At 38.1% G+C, this 17,546-nt stretch overlaps 1 long non-coding RNA gene across 1 annotated transcript in view; it reads left to right on the top strand.

Annotated features, from left to right (window-relative positions):
- Positions 1–17,322, top strand: part of LOC128655220 (uncharacterized) — a 56,008-nt gene extending 38,686 nt beyond the window's left edge. Inside the window, exons 2-3 of the long non-coding RNA XR_008401730.1 lie at positions 10,747–10,893; positions 17,120–17,322. This is a non-coding gene — a long non-coding RNA (uncharacterized LOC128655220). The remainder of the gene's footprint in view (positions 1–10,746; positions 10,894–17,119) is intronic.
- Positions 17,323–17,546: the final 224 nt, after the last annotated feature.

Genomic DNA, 17,546 nt, shown 5'->3' with positions numbered 1-17,546 from the left:
ATGTATGTGACTGTGTGTGTATTTATGCATGTATGTGTGTGTGTATGTATGTATGTGACTGTGTGTGTATTTATGCATGTATGTGTGTGTTTGTGTGTGTGTATGTGTGTATGTATGTATGTGACTGTGTGGGTATTTATGCATGTATGTGTGTGTGTGTGTGTGTGTGTATGTATGTATGTGACTGTGTGTGAATTTATGCATGTATGTGTGTGTGTGTGTGTGTGTGTGTATGTGTGTATGTATGTATGTGACTGTGTGAGTATTTATGCATGTATGTGTGTGTGTGTGTGTGTATGTATGTATGTGACTGTGTGTGAATTTATGCATGTATGGGTGTGTGTGTATGTGTGTATGTATGTATGTATGTATGTATGTATGTATGTATGTGACTGTGTGTGTATTTATGCATGTGTGTGTGTGTGTGTGTGTATGTGTGTATGTATGTGACTGTGTGTATTTATGCATGTGTGTGTGTGTGTGTGTTTGTATGTGTGTATGTATGTATGTGACTGTGTGTGTATTTATGCATGTATGTGTGTGTGTGTATGTGTGTATGTATGTATGTATTTGACTGTGTGTGGTATTTATGCATGTATGTGTGTGTGTATATGTGTGTATGTATGTATGTGACTGTGTGTGTTTATGCATGTGCGTGTATTTATGCATGTATGTGTGTATGTATGTATGTATGTATGTGACTGTGCGTGTATTTATGCATTTATGTGTGTGTATGTGTGTATGTATGTATGTGACTGTGTGTGTGTATTTATGCATGTATGTGTATGTGTGTATATATGTATGTGACTGTGTGTGAATTTATACATGTATGTGTGTGTGTGTGTGTTTATGTTTGCATGTGACTGTGTGTGTATTTATGCATGTATGTGTGTGTGTATGTGTGTATATATGTATGTGACTGTGTGTGAATGTATGCATGTATGTGTGTGTATGTGTGTATGTTTGTATGTGACTGTGTGTGTAGTGTTTTATGCTATGTATGTGTATGTGTGTATATATGTATGTGACTGTGTGTGAAATTTATGCATGTATGTGTGTGTGTATGTGTTTATGTTTGTATGTGACTGTGTGTGTATTTATGCATGTATGTGTGTGTGTGTATGTTGTATGTATGCAGTGACTGTGTGTGAATTTATGCATGTATGTGTGTGCTGTGTGTTTGTATGTGACTGTGTTGTGTATTTATGCATGTATGTGTGTGTGTGTGTATGTGTGTATGTATGTATGTGACTGTGTGTGAATTTATGCTTGATAAGGTGTGTGTGTGTGGTATGTGTGTATTTATGCATGTATGTGTGTATGTGTGTGTGTGTGTATGTATGTATGTGACTGTGTGTATTTATGCATGTATGTGTGTGTGTGTGTATGTGACTGTGTGAATTTATGCATGTATGTGTGTGTGTGTGTGTGTTTGTATGTGACTGTGTGTGTATTTATGCATGTATGTGTGTGTGTGTGTATGTGTGTATGTATGTATGTGAATGTGTGTGAATTTATGCATGTATGTGTGTGTGTGTGTATGTGACTGTGTGTGAATTTATGCATGTATGTGCGTGTGTGTGTGTGTATGTGACTGTGTGTGAATTTATGCATGTATGTGTGTGTGTGTGTGTGTGTGTTTGTATGTGACTGTGTGTGTATTTATGCATGTAAGTGTGTGTGTGTGTGTATGTGTGTATGTATGTATGTGACTGTGTGTGAATTTATGCATGTATATGTGTGTGTGTGTGTATGTGTGTATTTATGCATGTATGTGTGTGTGTGTATGTGACTGTGTGTGAATTTATGCATGTATGTGTGTGTGTGTATGTGACTGTGTGAATTTATGCATGTATGTGTGTGTGTGTGTGTTTGTATGTGACTGTGTGTGTATTTATGCATGTATGTGTGTGTGTGTATGTGTGTATGTATGTAATGTGACTGTGTGTGAATTATGCATGTATGTGTGTGTGTGTATGTGACTGTGTGTGAATTTATGCATGTATGTGCGTGTGTGTGTATGTGACTGTGTGTGAATTTATGCATGTATGTGTGTGTATGTGTGTATGTTTGTATGTGACTGTGAGTGTATTTAATGCATGTATGTGTGTGTGTGTATGTGGTATAATGAATGTGACTGTGTGTGAATTTATGCTGTATGTGTGTGTGTGTGTGTGTGTGTATGTTTGTATGTGAATGTGTGTGTATTATGCATGTATGTGTGTGTGTATGTGTGTATGTATGTATGTGACTGTGTGTGAATTTATGCATGTGTGGTGTGTGTGTGTGTGTGTATTTTGCCATGTATGTGTGGTGTGTATGTGTGTATATATGTATGTGACTGTGTGTGAATTTATGCATGTATGTGTGTGTGTGTGTATGTGTGTATGTTTGTATGTGAATGTGTGTGTATTTATGCATGTATGGTGTGTGTGTGTATGTGTGTATGTATGTATGTGACTGTGTGTGAATATATGCATGCATGTGTGTGTGTGTGTATGTGTGTTGTTTGTATGTGAATGATGTGTGTATTTATGCATGTATGTTGTGTGTTGTGTATGTGTGTATGTCTAGTATGTGACTGTGTGTGAATTTATGCATGTGTGTGTGTGAGTGTGTGTGTGTGTGTATGTGTGTATGTTTGTATGTGGACTGTGTGTGTATGTTTGTGGAACCAGCAAATTACAGAACCTTGTTCTACAGCATGGGGGGGCGGGGGGCGTAAACAGTGTCAGTTCTATACAGTACCACTATATACAGTACTGGTGGGTTAAACAGTGTCACTATATAAAGTGATAGGGGGTCAGAATATCTCACAGACTGTGGTTTACATTTTTTTTCTGTGTTAAATGTAAAAAAGAAAACAAAAGATATGTATCAAATTCACTTTTTTTTGGTAGGGGGGGTGCCTTCTTAGATTCTTGGACCTGGGCCCTGTGAATTCTAGTTACGTCTCTGAGTTAGATACCACCTAGTTAGTAATTTACTATTTGGGGATATTTATCAAGCCGTCAACCTGAAATACCGGTGGAATTCTGCAGCGTAATTGTGGCGAGCTTGATTCAACCTAGTTATCAAAGCCTACAGACTGACAAAAATTTGAAATCTGTGGACATAACATACGATCCGATTGGTCTCAATCCGACACAGATCGATGCTTACGCCAATTACAGATGTTCCAATACACATTCGGCACTATTTGGACACTATTTTAAAAGTTATCAAATAGTTAACCGGTAACACTCGCAGCTATTCGGCCTAGTGTACCTGGTTTTTAAATCCGCCACCCTGGAGGCTGCGGATGCCATAGGAATCAATGGGAGTCTGAAAAACAGCGAAAGCTCATGTTCGATGCTGCCAGAATATCCCATTGATTCTATTTTAGAAAACAAGTTACGTATACACCTAACACCCTAACATAAGCCCCGAGTCTAAACACCCCTAATCTGCCGCTCTGACATCACCCGCCACTAAATAAAAGTATTAACCCCTATCCTGCCGCCTCCTGGACTCCACCACTACTAAATAAATTATTAACCCCTATCCCGCTGCTCCCGGACCCACCGCAACTAATAAAAGTATTAACCCCTACAACCCCAGGCCTCCCACATCACTACCACTAACTAAACCTATTAACCCCTAAACCGCCAGCCCCCACATCGCCATAAACTAAATTAAGCTATTAACCCCTTACATAACAACCCGCTAACTTTAACATTAAAATTACAACATCCCTATCTTATAATAAATTAAAACTTACCTTTAGAATGAAAATAAACTTTATTAAACTATTAATTAACCTACCCTAACTATTATCCTACAATTAAATTTAAACTATATTAAACTATTAATTAACCTACCCCTAACTATTATACTAAAATTACATTAAACTACCAATAAATTAACTATATTACATATTTAAACACCTAACCCTTCTCAAATTATTTAAATCTACAATAAAATTTCTAAATTACAAAAAAAATAAACACTAAGGCCTAGATTTGGAGTTTGGCGTTAGCCGTGAAAACCAGCGTTAGAGGCTCCTAACGCTGGTTTTAGGCTAACTCCGGTATTTGGAGTCACTCAAAAAAGGGTCTAACGCTCACTTATCAGCCGCGACTTTTCCATACCGCAGATCCCCTTACATCATTTGCGTATCCTATCTTTTCAATGGGATCTTCCTAACTCCGGTATTTAGAGTCGTGTCTGAAGTGAGCGTTAGAAATCTAACGACAAAACTCCAGCCGCAGAAAAAAAGTCAGTAGTTAAGAGCTTTTTGGGCTAACGCCGGTTCATAAAGCTCTTAACTACTGTACTCTAAAGTACACTAACACCTATAAACTACCTATGTACCCCTAAACCGAGGTCCCCACCCACATCGCCGCCACTCGCTAAAAAAATTTTTAACCCCTAATCTGCCAGACCGCCCACCTACGTTATACTTATGTACCCCTAATCTGCTGCCCCTACACCGCCGACCCCTATATTATATTTATTAACCTCTAACCTGCCCCCCACAACGTCGCCGCCAACTACCTACACTTATTAACCCCTAATCTGCCGACCGCAAAGCGCCGCCACCTACATTATAGCTATGTACCCCTAATCTGCTGCCCCTAACACCCGCCGACCCCTATATTATATTTATTAACCCCTAATCTGCCCGCCTCAACGTCGCCTCCACCTGCCTACACTTATTAACCCCTAATCTGCCGAGCGGACCGCACCGCTACTATAATAAAGTTATTAACCCCTAATCCGCCTCACTAACCCTATAATAAATAGTATTAACCCCTAATCTGCCCTCCCTAACATCGCTGACACCTAACTTCAATTATTAACCCCTAATCTGCCGACCGGAGCTCACCGCTATTCTAATAAATGTATTAACCCCTAAAGCTAAGTCTAACCCTAACACTAACACCCCCCTAACTTAAATATAATTTTAATCTACGAAATTAATTAACTCTTATTAAATAAATTATTCCTATTTAAAGCTAAATACTTACCTGTAAAATAAATCCTAATATAGCTACAATATAAATTTAAATTACATTGTAGCTATTTTAGGATTAATATTTATTTTACAGGCAACTTTGTAAATTATTTTAACCAGGTACAATAGCTATTAAATAGTTAAGAAACTATTTAATAGTTACCTAGTTAAAATAATTACAAAATTACCTGTAAAATAAATCCTAACCTAAGTTAACAATTAAACCTAACACTACACTAGCAATAAATTAATTAAATAAAATACCTACAATTACCTACAATTAAACCTAACACTACACTATCAATACATTAATTAAATACAATATCTACAAATAACTACAATGAAATAAACTAACTAAAGTACAAAAAATAAAAAAGAACTAAGTTACAAAAAATAAAAAAATATCTACAAACATAAGAAAAATATTACAACAATTTTAAACTAATTACACCTACTCTAAGCCCCCTAATAAAATAACAAAGACCCCCAAAATAACAAAATGCCCTACCCTATTCTAAATTACTAAAGTTCAAAGCTCTTTTACCTTACCAGCCCTGAACAGGGCCCTTTGCGGGGCATGCCCAAGAAGTTCAGCTCTTTTGCCTGTAAAAAAAACATACAATAACCCCCCCCCAACATTACAACCCACCACCCACATACCCCTAATCTAACCCAAACCCCCCTTAAATAAACCTAACACTAAGCCCCTGAAGATCTTCCTACCTTATCTTCACCATACCAGGTTCACCGATCCGTCCTGAAGAGCTCCTCCGATGTCCTGATCCAAGCCCAAGCGGGGGGCTGAAGATGTCCATGATCCGGTAGAAGTCTTCATCCAAGCGGGGCAGAAGAGGTCTTCCATCCGATTGAAGTCTTCATCCAAGCGGGGCAGAAGAGGTCTTCCATCCGATTGAAGTCTTCATCCAGGCGGCATCTTCTATCGACATCCATCTGGAGTGGAGCGGCAGCATCCTGAAGACCTCCGACGCGGAACATCCATCCTGGCCGACGACTGAACGACGAATGACGGTTCCTTTAAATGACGTCATCCAAGATGCGTCCCTCGAATTCCGATTGGCTGTTCCGATCAGCCAATAGAATGCGAGCTCAATCTGATTGGCTGATTGGATCAGCCAATCGGATTGAACTTGATTCTGATTGGCCTGATTCCATCAGCCAATCAGAATATTCCTACCTTAATTCCGATTGGCTGATAGAATCCTATCAGCCAATCGGAATTCGAGGGACGCCATCTTGGATGACGTCATTTAAAGGAACCGTTATTCGTCGTTCAGTCGTCGGCCAGGATGGATGTTCCGCGTCGGAGGTCTTCTGGATGCTGCCGCTCCGCTCCAGATGGATGTCGATAGAAGATGCCGCCTGGATGAAGACTTCAATCGGATGGAAGACCTCTTCTGCCCCGCTTGGATGAAGACTTCAATCGGATGGAAGATCTCTTCTGCCCGCTTGGATGAAGACTTCTACCGGATCATGGACATCTTTAGCCCCCCGCTTGGGCTTGGATCAGGACATCGGAGGAGCTCTTCAGGACGGATCGGTGAACCTGGTATGGTGAAGATAAGGTAGGAAGATCTTCAGGGGCTTAGTGTTAGGTTTATTTAAGGGGGGTTTGGGTTAGATTAGGGGTATGTGGGTGGTGGGTTGTAATGTTGGGGGGGGTATTGTATGTTTTTTTTACAGGCAAAAGAGCTGAACTTCTTGGGGCATGCCCCGCAAAGGGCCCTGTTCAGGGCTGGTAAGGTAAAAGAGCTTTGAACTTTAGTAATTTAGAATAGGGTAGGGCATTTTTGTTATTTTGGGGGTCTTTGTTATTTATTAGGGGGCTTAGAGTAGGTGTAATTAGTTTAAAATTGTTGTAATATTTTTCTTATGTTTGTAGATATTTTTTTATTTTTTGTAACTTAGTTCTTTTTATTTTTTGTACTTTAGTTAGTTTATTTCATTGTAGTTATTTGTAGATATTGTATTTAATTAATGTATTGATAGTGTAGTGTTAGGTTTAATTGTAGGTAATTGTAGGTATTTTATTTAATTAATTTATTGCTAGTGTAGTGTTAGGTTTAATTGTAACTTAGGTTAGGATTTATTTTACAGGTAATTTTGTAATTATTTTAACTAGGTAACTATTAAATAGTTCTTAACTATTTAATAGCTATTGTACCTGGTTAAAATAATTACAAAGTTGCCTGTAAAATAAATTATTAATCCTAAAATAGCTATAATGTATTATTCGTTATATTGTAGCTATATTAGGGTTTATTTTACAGGTAAGTATTTAGCTTTAAATAGGAATAATTTATTTAATAAGAGTTAATTAATTTAGTTAGATTTAAATTATATTTAATTTAGGGGGGTGTTAGTGTTAGGGTTAGACTTAGCTTTAGGGGTTAATACATTTATTAGAATAGCGGTGAGCTACCGGTCGGCAGATTAGGGGTTAATAATTGAAGTTAGGTGTCGGCGATGTTAGGGAGGGCAGTATTAGGGGTTAATACTATTTATTATAGGGTTAGTGAGGCGGATTAGGGGGTTAATAACTTTATTATTATAGCGGTGCGGTCCGCTCGGCAGATTAGGGGTTAATAAGTGTAGGCAGGTGGAGGCGACGTTGTGGGGAGCAGATTAGGGGTTAATAAATATAATATAGGGGTCGGCGGTGTTAGGGGCAGCAGATTAGGGGTACATAGGGATAATGTAAGTAGCGGCGGATTACGGAGCGGCAGATTAGGGGTTAATAATAATATGCAGGGGTCAGCGATAGCGGGGGGCGGCAGATTAGGGGTTAATAAGTGTAAGGTTAGGGGTGTTTAGACTCGGGGTTCATGTTAGGGTGTTAGGTGCAGACGTAGGAAGTGTTTCCCCATAGCAAACAATGGGGCTGCGTTAGGAGCTGAACGCGGCTTTTTTGCAGGTGTTAGGTTTTTTTTCAGCTCAAACAGGCCCCATTGTTTCCTATGGGGGAATCGTGCACAGAGCACGTTTTTGAGGCTGGCCGCGTCCGTAAGCAACTCTGGTATCGAGAGTTGAAGCTGCGTTAAATATGCTCTACGCTCCTTTTTGGAGCCTAACGCAGCCTTTATGTGGACTCTCAATACCAGAGTTATTTTTATGGTGCGGCCAGAAAAAAGCCGGCGTAGCTACGCGGGTCGTTACCGACAAAACTCTAAATCTAGCCGTAAGTTACAAAAAATAAAAAACACTAAGTTAAAAAAATAAAAAACCACAATATCAAAAATAAAAAAGAATTACACCTAATCTAATAGCCCTATCAAATATAAAAGCCCCCCCCCAAAATAAAAAACCCTAGCCTACAATAAACTACCAATGACCCTTAAATGAGCCTTTTGCTGGACATTGTCCCAAAGAAATCAACTCTTTTACCTGTAAAATAAAATACAAACACACCCCCAACAGTAAAACCCACAACCCACACAACCAAACCCCCCCAAATAAAAACCCTATCTAAAAAACCTAAGCTCTCCATTACCCTGAAAAGGGAATTTGTATGGGCATTGCCCTTAAAAGGGCATTTAGCTCTTTTATTGCCCAGACCCTACTCTAAAAATAAAACCCACCTAAAAAACCCTTAAAAAAACCTAACACTAACCCCCGACGATCCACTTACAGTTTTTGAAGTTTCACTTGAAGGATCCATCCAGCTGGCAAGAAGTCTTCATCCGGGCGGCATCTTCATCTTCATCCAGCGGCGAAGTCTTCATCCATGCGGGCCTCTTCTATCTTCATCCATCTGGCGAGGAGCAGGTCCATCCTGAAGACATCCAGCGCGGAGTGGGTCCATCCTGAAGACATCCGACGAGGAGCTCCTCTCAATATGGTCTCCACCGTAAACTGGATCTTGAATGCAAGTGACGTCATCCAAGATGGCATCCCTTGCATTCCTATTGGCTGAAAGGTTCCAATCAGCCAATAGGATTAGAGCCGCTAAAATCCTATTGGCTTTTCCAATGAGCCAATAGGATCCTATTGGCTGATTGGAACAGCCAATATGATGAGAGCTGCTCAAATCCTATTGCTGATTGGAACAGCCAATAGGATTTTAGCGGCTCTAATCCTATTGGCTGATTGGAACCTTTCAGCCAATAGGAATGCAAGAGACGCCATCTTGGATGACGTCACTTGCATTCAAGATCCAGTTTACGGCGGAGACCGTATTAAAGAGGTGCTCCTTGTCGGATGTCTTCAGGATGGACCCGCTCCGTGCCGGATGTCTTCAGGGTGGACCTGCTCCTCGCTGGATGGATGAAGATAGAAGAGGCCGCATGGTTGAAGACTTTGCCGGCTGGATGAAGATGGAAGAGGCTGCCTGGATGAAGACTTCTTGCCGTCCGGATGATGACTTTGCCGGCTGGATGAAGATGGATGTCCGGACTTCGATAACTGTAAGTGGATCGTCGGGGGTTAGTGTTAGGTTTATTTAATTTTTTTTGGGTGAGTTTTATTTTTAGATTAGGGTCTGGGCATGTAAAAGAGCTAAATGCCCTTTTAAGGGCAATGCCCATACAAATGCCCTTTTCAGGGCAATGGGGAGCTTAGGTTTATTTAGATAGGCTTTTTATTTGGGGGGGTTGATTGGTTGGGTGGGGGGTTTTTCTGTTGGGGGTGTTTGTATTTTTGTTTACAGGTAAAAGAGCTGATTTCTTTGGGGCAATGCCCTGCAAAAGGCCCTTTTAAGGGCCATTGGTAGTTGGGGGGATTTTTTATTTTGATAGGGCTATTAGATTAGGTGTAATTCTTTTTTATTTTGAAACTGTGGTTTTTTATTTTTTGTAACAGTGTTTTTTATTTTTTGTAACGTAGTATATTATTTTTTTGTAATTTAGACATTTTTAATTGTAGATTTAAATAATTTGAGTAGGGTTAATAATAGGGTAGGTTAATTAATAGTTTAATATAGTTTAATTTAATTGTAGGATAATAGTTAGGGTAGGTTAATTAATAGTTTAATATAGTTTTTTTTAATTCTAACGTACGTTTTAATTTATTATAAGATAGGGATGTTGTAATTTTAATGTGAAGTTAGCAGGTTGTTAGGTTGGGGTTAATAGCTTAATTTAGTTTATGGCGCTGTGGGGGGCTGGCAGTTTAGGGGTTAATAGGTTTAGTTAGTGGTAGTGATGTGAGAGGCCAGGGGTTTAGGGGTTAATACTTTTATTTAGTTGCGGTGGGGTCCTTGAGCGGCGGGATAGGGGTTAATACTTTTATTTAGTTGCAGTGGTGTCTCGGAGTGGCGGGATAGGGGTTAAACATTTTAGTATAGTGGTGGTGTTTAGTGACAGGGTATAAATAAAGTTGGTAAAAAGCCGAATAGCAGCGAGATCGATGACTGCTAGTTAACAACAGTCGGCTGCTCATCGCCCCATACTTGGTGCGCGGTTTTGCCGGCTTTTTCTATAAATATGGAGATCGTATTCAGGTCCGCGGCTGTGATGTTAGGCGATGTTAGGCGAGCGTATTGGTGCCATCACATGCAAGAAAGTTGACGGCTTGATAGATCGGCCTCTTTGTCTCTATTAACTTGGCAGAATGTGTTGCGGAATTTCCTAAAGATTGAATGCCATTCCTCTACCATGTTTTTTTTTATTGGGAATTTAATTGTTAGACCCATTTGATAATGAACATAAAGTGGGTTAAACCTGGCACCAATAATTACTGTTTATGCTGAGAATATGAATCTCTCTTCTGACCTTTCATGCTTGTGGTTTCCCCAGATAAACCAGGAACGTGCCCTGTGGTGAATACTTTTGCACCCTGTCCTATCCCACTTCCCCCAGCTCTATGTGACAATGACGCAATGTGCAATGGTAATCAGAAGTGCTGTAACTATGGCTGCCAGATCATGTGCACGGACCCAGTTGGTAAGAAATCATCTACAGTATCTTTCCGCTTTTAGCAAAAAATAGCATTGACATTGAAGTATCCCTGATAAATATATCAGAAATAGTTCATTTATTAACTAGCACTGAAAGTTTTAAAAATAATGTATATGTGTATACATGCATATATATAAACACATCTAAACACATATAAACACATATATGCACATATAAACACATATAAACACATATAAACACATCTAAACACATATAAACACATATATGCACATATAAACACATATAAACACATATATGCACATATAAACACATATAAACACATATAAACACATATATGCACTTTTGAGTTTTCCCGGTCAAATACCTTGAAAATGCAATATCATTTTAATCAATTTTAATGTTTAATTTGTTTTTAATAGAAATACTTGAAATACTAAAGTCGTTCACTTTTAATATATATACTGTAATTTTTACAAAACTATATATATGGCCAAATTTGAACATTTCCACGTAGGAGTGTACTCACGTTTGTGGGATACTGTACATTAAATATATATTGAAAATACTTAGAACATATTCAGCTATGTGAAGAACATGGGAATTTCAAATATTTACAGGAAAAAAACACAGTTAAACACTTTACTAAATATGAAATATTGCATAAATATTTTTTAATGTTTTCAGTTTCTTGACTGCAAAAGGCTCCAATGGCACTTCTTTATATGTATATATATATATATATATATATATGTACAAATGTGTGTATTTATATGTGTATATATGTCTGTAAATACATATATACACATATAAATACACCTGTACACACACACACACACACACACACATATATATATATATATATATATATATATATATATACTGTACATATACGTACATATTCAGACGTTTATCTATGTATCTCTGTATCTCTATTTTAAAGCCCTTTGCCTACCTATTTTTTCTAATACCCGAGACCTCATATTTTTAGCCCTTATAACTCTTTTAAGCACAATTTTTAATTACAATTTTTAAGACAGTTATTATGATTGTAACTGTACTATTAAATATATTTCTTTCATGTAATTGGCAAGAGTCCATGAGCTAGTGACTTATGAATATACAATCCTACCAGGAGGGGCAAAGTTTCCCAAGCCTCAAAATGCCTATAAATACACCCCTCACCACACCCACAAATCAATTTAACGAATGGCCAAGTAGTGGGGTGATAGAAAAAGGAGTAAAAAGCATAAAAAAGGAACAATTCAGTTTTACAAACTTTGCCTCCTATATGGAGGTGGTGAAGTAAGTTTGTGCTTGATTTTCTTCTGTGATATGTGCTTCTCAGCATTTTGAAGCCTGATTTCTCTCAGAGTACGGTGTTTGTCAGAGGGATGTTAAGGGAGTATCGCCTATTGATTCTATGGTTTTCCTCACAGAAATCTTTTCAAAGGTTCTCTGTTATTGGTCATAGAGATTCATCTCCTACCTCCCTTTTCAGATTGATGATATACTCTCATATTTTATTACCTCTACTGATACTGTTTCAGTACTGGTTTGGCTATCTGCTATATGTGGATGGGTGTCTTTCAGTAAGAATGTTTTCATTACTTAAGACACTCTCAGCTATGGTTTGGCACTTTATGTATTATGATATTGAGGAAACTAGTCCTCTTGATACTAAAACTAGTAAACAATTAAATTCTGTTTATAGACCTCCTGTGGTTACTCCAGAGGTTTTTCCAGTTCCTGATGCTATTTCTGATATGATTTCAAAGGAATGGAGTAGGCCTGGTACTTCTTTTATTCCTTCTTCTAGGTTTAAAAAGTTGTATCATTTGCCAGCAGTTAGATTGGAGTTTTGGGAAAAAATCCCCTAAGTTGATGAGGCTATTTCTACTCTTGCCAAACATACTACTATTGCTATGGAAGATAGTACTTCTTTTAAGGACCCTTTAGTTAGGAAACTTGAATCTTATCTAAGGAAAGCTTATTTATTTTCTGGCTACATTCTTAGGCCTGCTATATCCATGGCTGATGTTGCAGCTGCATCAACTTTTTGGTTGGAAAGTTTAGCGCAACAGGAAACAGATCCTGATTTGTCTAGCATTGTTCGCTTGCTTCAACATGCTAATCATTCTATCTGTGATGCTATTTTTGATATCATAAAAATTGATGTTAAATCTATGTCTTTAGCTATTTTAGCTAGAAGAGCTTTGTGGCTAAAATATTGGAATGTTGACATGGTATCTAAGTCTAGATTACTATCTCTTTCTTTCCAAGGTAACAATTTATTTGGTTCTCATTTGGATTCAACTATTTTAACTGTCACTGGGGGGAAGGGAGATTTTTTACCACAGGATAAAAGATCTAAGAGTAAATCTAAAGCTTCTAATCGTTTTCGTTCTTTTCGACACAATAAGGAACAGAAAGCTAATCCTTCCCCCAAAGAAATTGGTTCCAATTGGAAACTTTCTTCAAGTTGGAATAAATCCAAGCCTTTTAAGAAACCAAAGCCAGCCCCCAAGTATTCCAGCTCAGCTGGTGGGGGGCAGATTCAAATTTTTCCAGAACATTTGGGCAGATTCTGTCCAAAATAATTGGATTCAGAGTATTGTCTATCAAGGGTATCAAATAGCATTCAGAGTAAGACCTCCTGTGATAAGATTTTTTTCTCTGGCATGTCCCAGCATATCCAGTGAAGGCTCAGGCTTTTCTGAAGTGTGTTTCATATCTAGAGTTTTCAGGGGTAATCTTACCAGTTCTGTTTCAGGAACAGGGTCAGGGATTTTATTCAAATCTATTCATTGTTCCAAAGAAAGAAAATTAATTCAGGTCAGTTCTGGATCTGAATATTTTTAATCATTTTCTAAGAGTGCCAACTTTCAAAATGGTGACTATAAGGATAATTCTGCCTTTTGTTCAGCAAGGTCATTATATGTCCACGATAGACTTACAGGATGCATATCTTCATATTCCGATTCATCCAGACCACTATCGGTTTCTGAAATTCTCTTTTCTAGACAAACATTACCAATTTGTCGCTCTTCCATTTGGCCTAGTTACAGCTCCAATCATTTTTTCAAAGGTTCTCGGTGCACTACTCTTTGTAATCAGAGAACAAGGTATTGCGGTGTTTCCTTATTTGATATCTTGGTACTAGCTCAGTCTTTACATTCTGCTGAATCTCACATGAATCAACTAGTGTTGTTTCTTCAAAGACATGGTTGGAGGATCAATTTACCAAAAAGTTTCTTGATTCCTCATACAAAGGGTCACCTTTTTAGGTTTCCAGATTCAGTGTCCATGACTCTGTCTCTAACAGACAAGAGATGAATAAAATTGGTTCCAGCTTGTCTAAACCTTCAATCTCAATAATTCCCTTCAGTTGCTATGTGCATGGAAGTTGTAGGTCTCATGACTGCAGCACCGGACACGATCCCCCTTGCTCGTTTTCATATGAGACCTCTTCAGCTTTGTATGCTGAATCAATGGTGCAGGGATTATACAAGGATATCACAATTAATATCCTTAAATCTCAATGTTCGACTCTCTCTGACTTGGGGGTTAGATCACCATTATATAGTTCAAGGAGCCTCTTTTGTTCATCCAACCTGGACTATAATCACAACAGATGCAAGTCTTTCAGGTTGGGGAGCTGTCTGGGGATCTCTGACATCACAAGGGGTTTGAAAGAAATATCTTGGATACTTTTTTTGGTGGAATCCAGCTCTTCTATAATTTCTGCGGTACATATCCCAGGTGTAGACAATTGGGAAGCTGATTTTCTCAGCAGTCAGACTTTACATCTGGGGGAGTGGTCTCTCCATCCAGATGTGTTTTTTCAGATTGTTAAGATGTGGGATATTCCAGAAAAAGATCTGATGGCTTCTCATCTAAACAAGAAACTTCCCAGGTACTTGTCCAGGTCCAGGGATCCTCAGGCAGAGTCGGTGGATGGGTTAGCAGTTCCTTGGTTTTACCAATCTGCTTATATCTTCCCGCCTCTAGTTCTTCTTCCAAGAGTGATCTCCAAGGTCATCATGGAACAATCATTTGTGTTTCTGGTAGCACCAGCATGGCCTCACAGGTTCTGGGATACGGATCTTGTATGGATGTCCAGTTGCCAACCTTGGCCACTTCCTTTAAGACCAGAACTTCTGTCTCAAGGACCGTTTTTCCATAAGGATCTCAAAACGTTTAATTTGAAGGTATGTAAATTGAATGTTTAGTGCTTAGTCATAGAGGTTTCTCTGACTCAGTGATTGAAACTATGTTACAGGCTCGTAAATCTGTTGAGCGCTTAATGCTTAGTCATAGAAGTTTCTCTGACTCAGTGATTGATACTATGTTACAGGCTCATAAATCTGTTTCTAGGAAGATTTATTATTGAGTTTGGAAGACTTATATTTCATGGCATTCTTCTCATAAATTCTCCTGGCATTCTTTTAGAATTCCTAGAATTTTACAGTTTCTTCAGGATGGTTTAGATAAAGGTTTATCTGCAAATTCCTTGAAGGGACAAATCTCTGCTCTTTCTGTTTTATTTCACAGAAAGATTGCTAATCTTTCTGATATTCACTGTTTTGTAAAGGCTTTGGTCAAGTCTGTCATTAAATTGATTTCTCCTCCTTGGAGTCTTAATTTGGTTTTCAAGGCTTTACAGGCTCCTCCTTTTGAGCCTATGCATTCTTTGGATATTAAACTACTTTTTTGGAAAGTGTTGTTTCTTTTGGCTATCTCTTCTGCTAGAAGAGCTTCCAAATTATCTGCTCTTTCTTGTCAGTCTCCTTTTCTGATTTTCCATCAGGATAAGGCAATTTTGCGGACTTCATTTAAATTTTTACCAAAAGTTGTGAATTCTAACAACATTAATAGGGAAATTGTTGTTCCCTCTTTGTGTCATAATCCTAAGAATTCTTTGGAGAGATCTTTACATTCTTTGGATGTAGTAAGAGCTTTGAAATATTATGTTGAAGCTACTAAAGATTTCAGGAAGACTTCTAGTCTATTTGTTGTTTTTTCTGGTTATAGGAAAGGTCAGAAAGCTTCTGCCATTTCCTTGGCATCTTAGTTAAAGCTTTTGATTAATCAGGCTTATTTGGAGTCGGGTCAGGCCCCGCCTCAGAGAATTACAGCTCATTCTACTAGATCAGTCTCCACTATGTGGGCTTTTAAGAATGAAGCTTCAGTTGATCAGATTTGCAAAGCAGCAACTTGGTCTTCTTTACATACATTTACTTCTACCATTTTGATGTATTTGCCTCTTGGGAAGCAGTTTTTGGTAGAAAAGTTCTTCAGGCAGCTGTTTCAGTTTGATTCCTCTGCTTATGTTTTAAGTTTTTTCTTTTCAATTATGAGAAAAACTTATTTATTCAGATGTGGATTTAATTTTTTTCACGGAAAATGGCTGTTTTTATTTTTATCCCTCCCTCTCTAGTGACTCTTCTGTGGAGTACCACATCTTGGGTATTACTATCCCATACATCACTAGCTCATGGACTCTTGCCAATTACATGAAAGAAAACATAATTTATGTAAGAACTTACCTGATAAATTAATTTATTTCATATTGGCAAGAGTCCATGAGGCCCACCCTTTTTATGGTGGTTATGATTTTTTGTAGAAAGCACAATTATATTTCCAGTTCCTTTTTTATGCTTTTTACTCCTTTTTCTATCATCCCACTACTTGGCTATCCGTTAAACTGAATTGTGGGTGTGGTGAGGGGTGTATTTATAGGCATTTTGAGGCTTGGGAAACTTTGCCCCTCCTGGTAGGATTGTATATCCCATATGTCACTAGCTCATGGACTCTTGTCAATATTAAAAAAATTAAGTTATCAGGTAAGTTCTTACATAAATTATGTTTTTTGATGTTTTGTGCCACTTTTTTTTCTCATGTAACAGTTAGCCAGATCTCTGAAGTGTTAAAATCAATTGCTCTCAAGCGAACACGTACTTCCAGCACATTTAAAGATTGCAATAAACACATTTTCGCTCGCGCTCATCAGTTAGTGCGCCACTCATAATCTTGCCCTATAACAGAATACAAGGTTAGTAACAATGTATTATTGTGATACAGAAATTTACAGTGTTTTATTCAGTGCTGACAGTTATGGTCATATTTAGTTTTTTTGTTGGTGCATTTTTTAAGCTTTCTAATAAATGAAACACATATCAGTATCTGAGCCTTATAGCAGGGCTCATCTGTTATTGATTCATGAGATTTTATAACATTTTTTTTTTTTTAGTTGCAAAATAAATTCAAGGACGCTATTCCGTGAAATCCATGAGAGACGCTCTGTGCCATACAGCTGTTATGTTCCAGAGGTCGATGCGATTCAGTCTTTGGGAGCAGCGCTCAGTTCATATAACCATATAATATATACTCACTATTAAAGGGCCAGTTTGTGGCTCTATCTGTCCTGTACCCAATAAAAGATAACGTTATTCACTCTGTTATCGATCCTGAGGTCAATTAGAGTCATGTGTGTTGTAGTTATCTGTAACACTGTGTGACTGATGAAAGTCACTCTGTTTCATCGCCTGTGTCAATTAGGGAGTTCTGTGTCTGTATCTGTAACACTGTGTGACTGATGATATTCACTTCCTGTTTCATCCTGTGTCAATTAGAGTCCTGTGGTCTGTATCTGTAACACTGTTGTGACTTGAGTGATA

Source organism: Bombina bombina, chromosome 4 (genome assembly GCF_027579735.1).
Source record: "Bombina bombina isolate aBomBom1 chromosome 4, aBomBom1.pri, whole genome shotgun sequence".
Lineage (NCBI taxonomy): Eukaryota > Metazoa > Chordata > Amphibia > Anura > Bombinatoridae > Bombina > Bombina bombina.
Note: the sequence above shows the minus strand (reverse complement) of the source record. Positions and strands in the feature narration are given on the sequence as shown.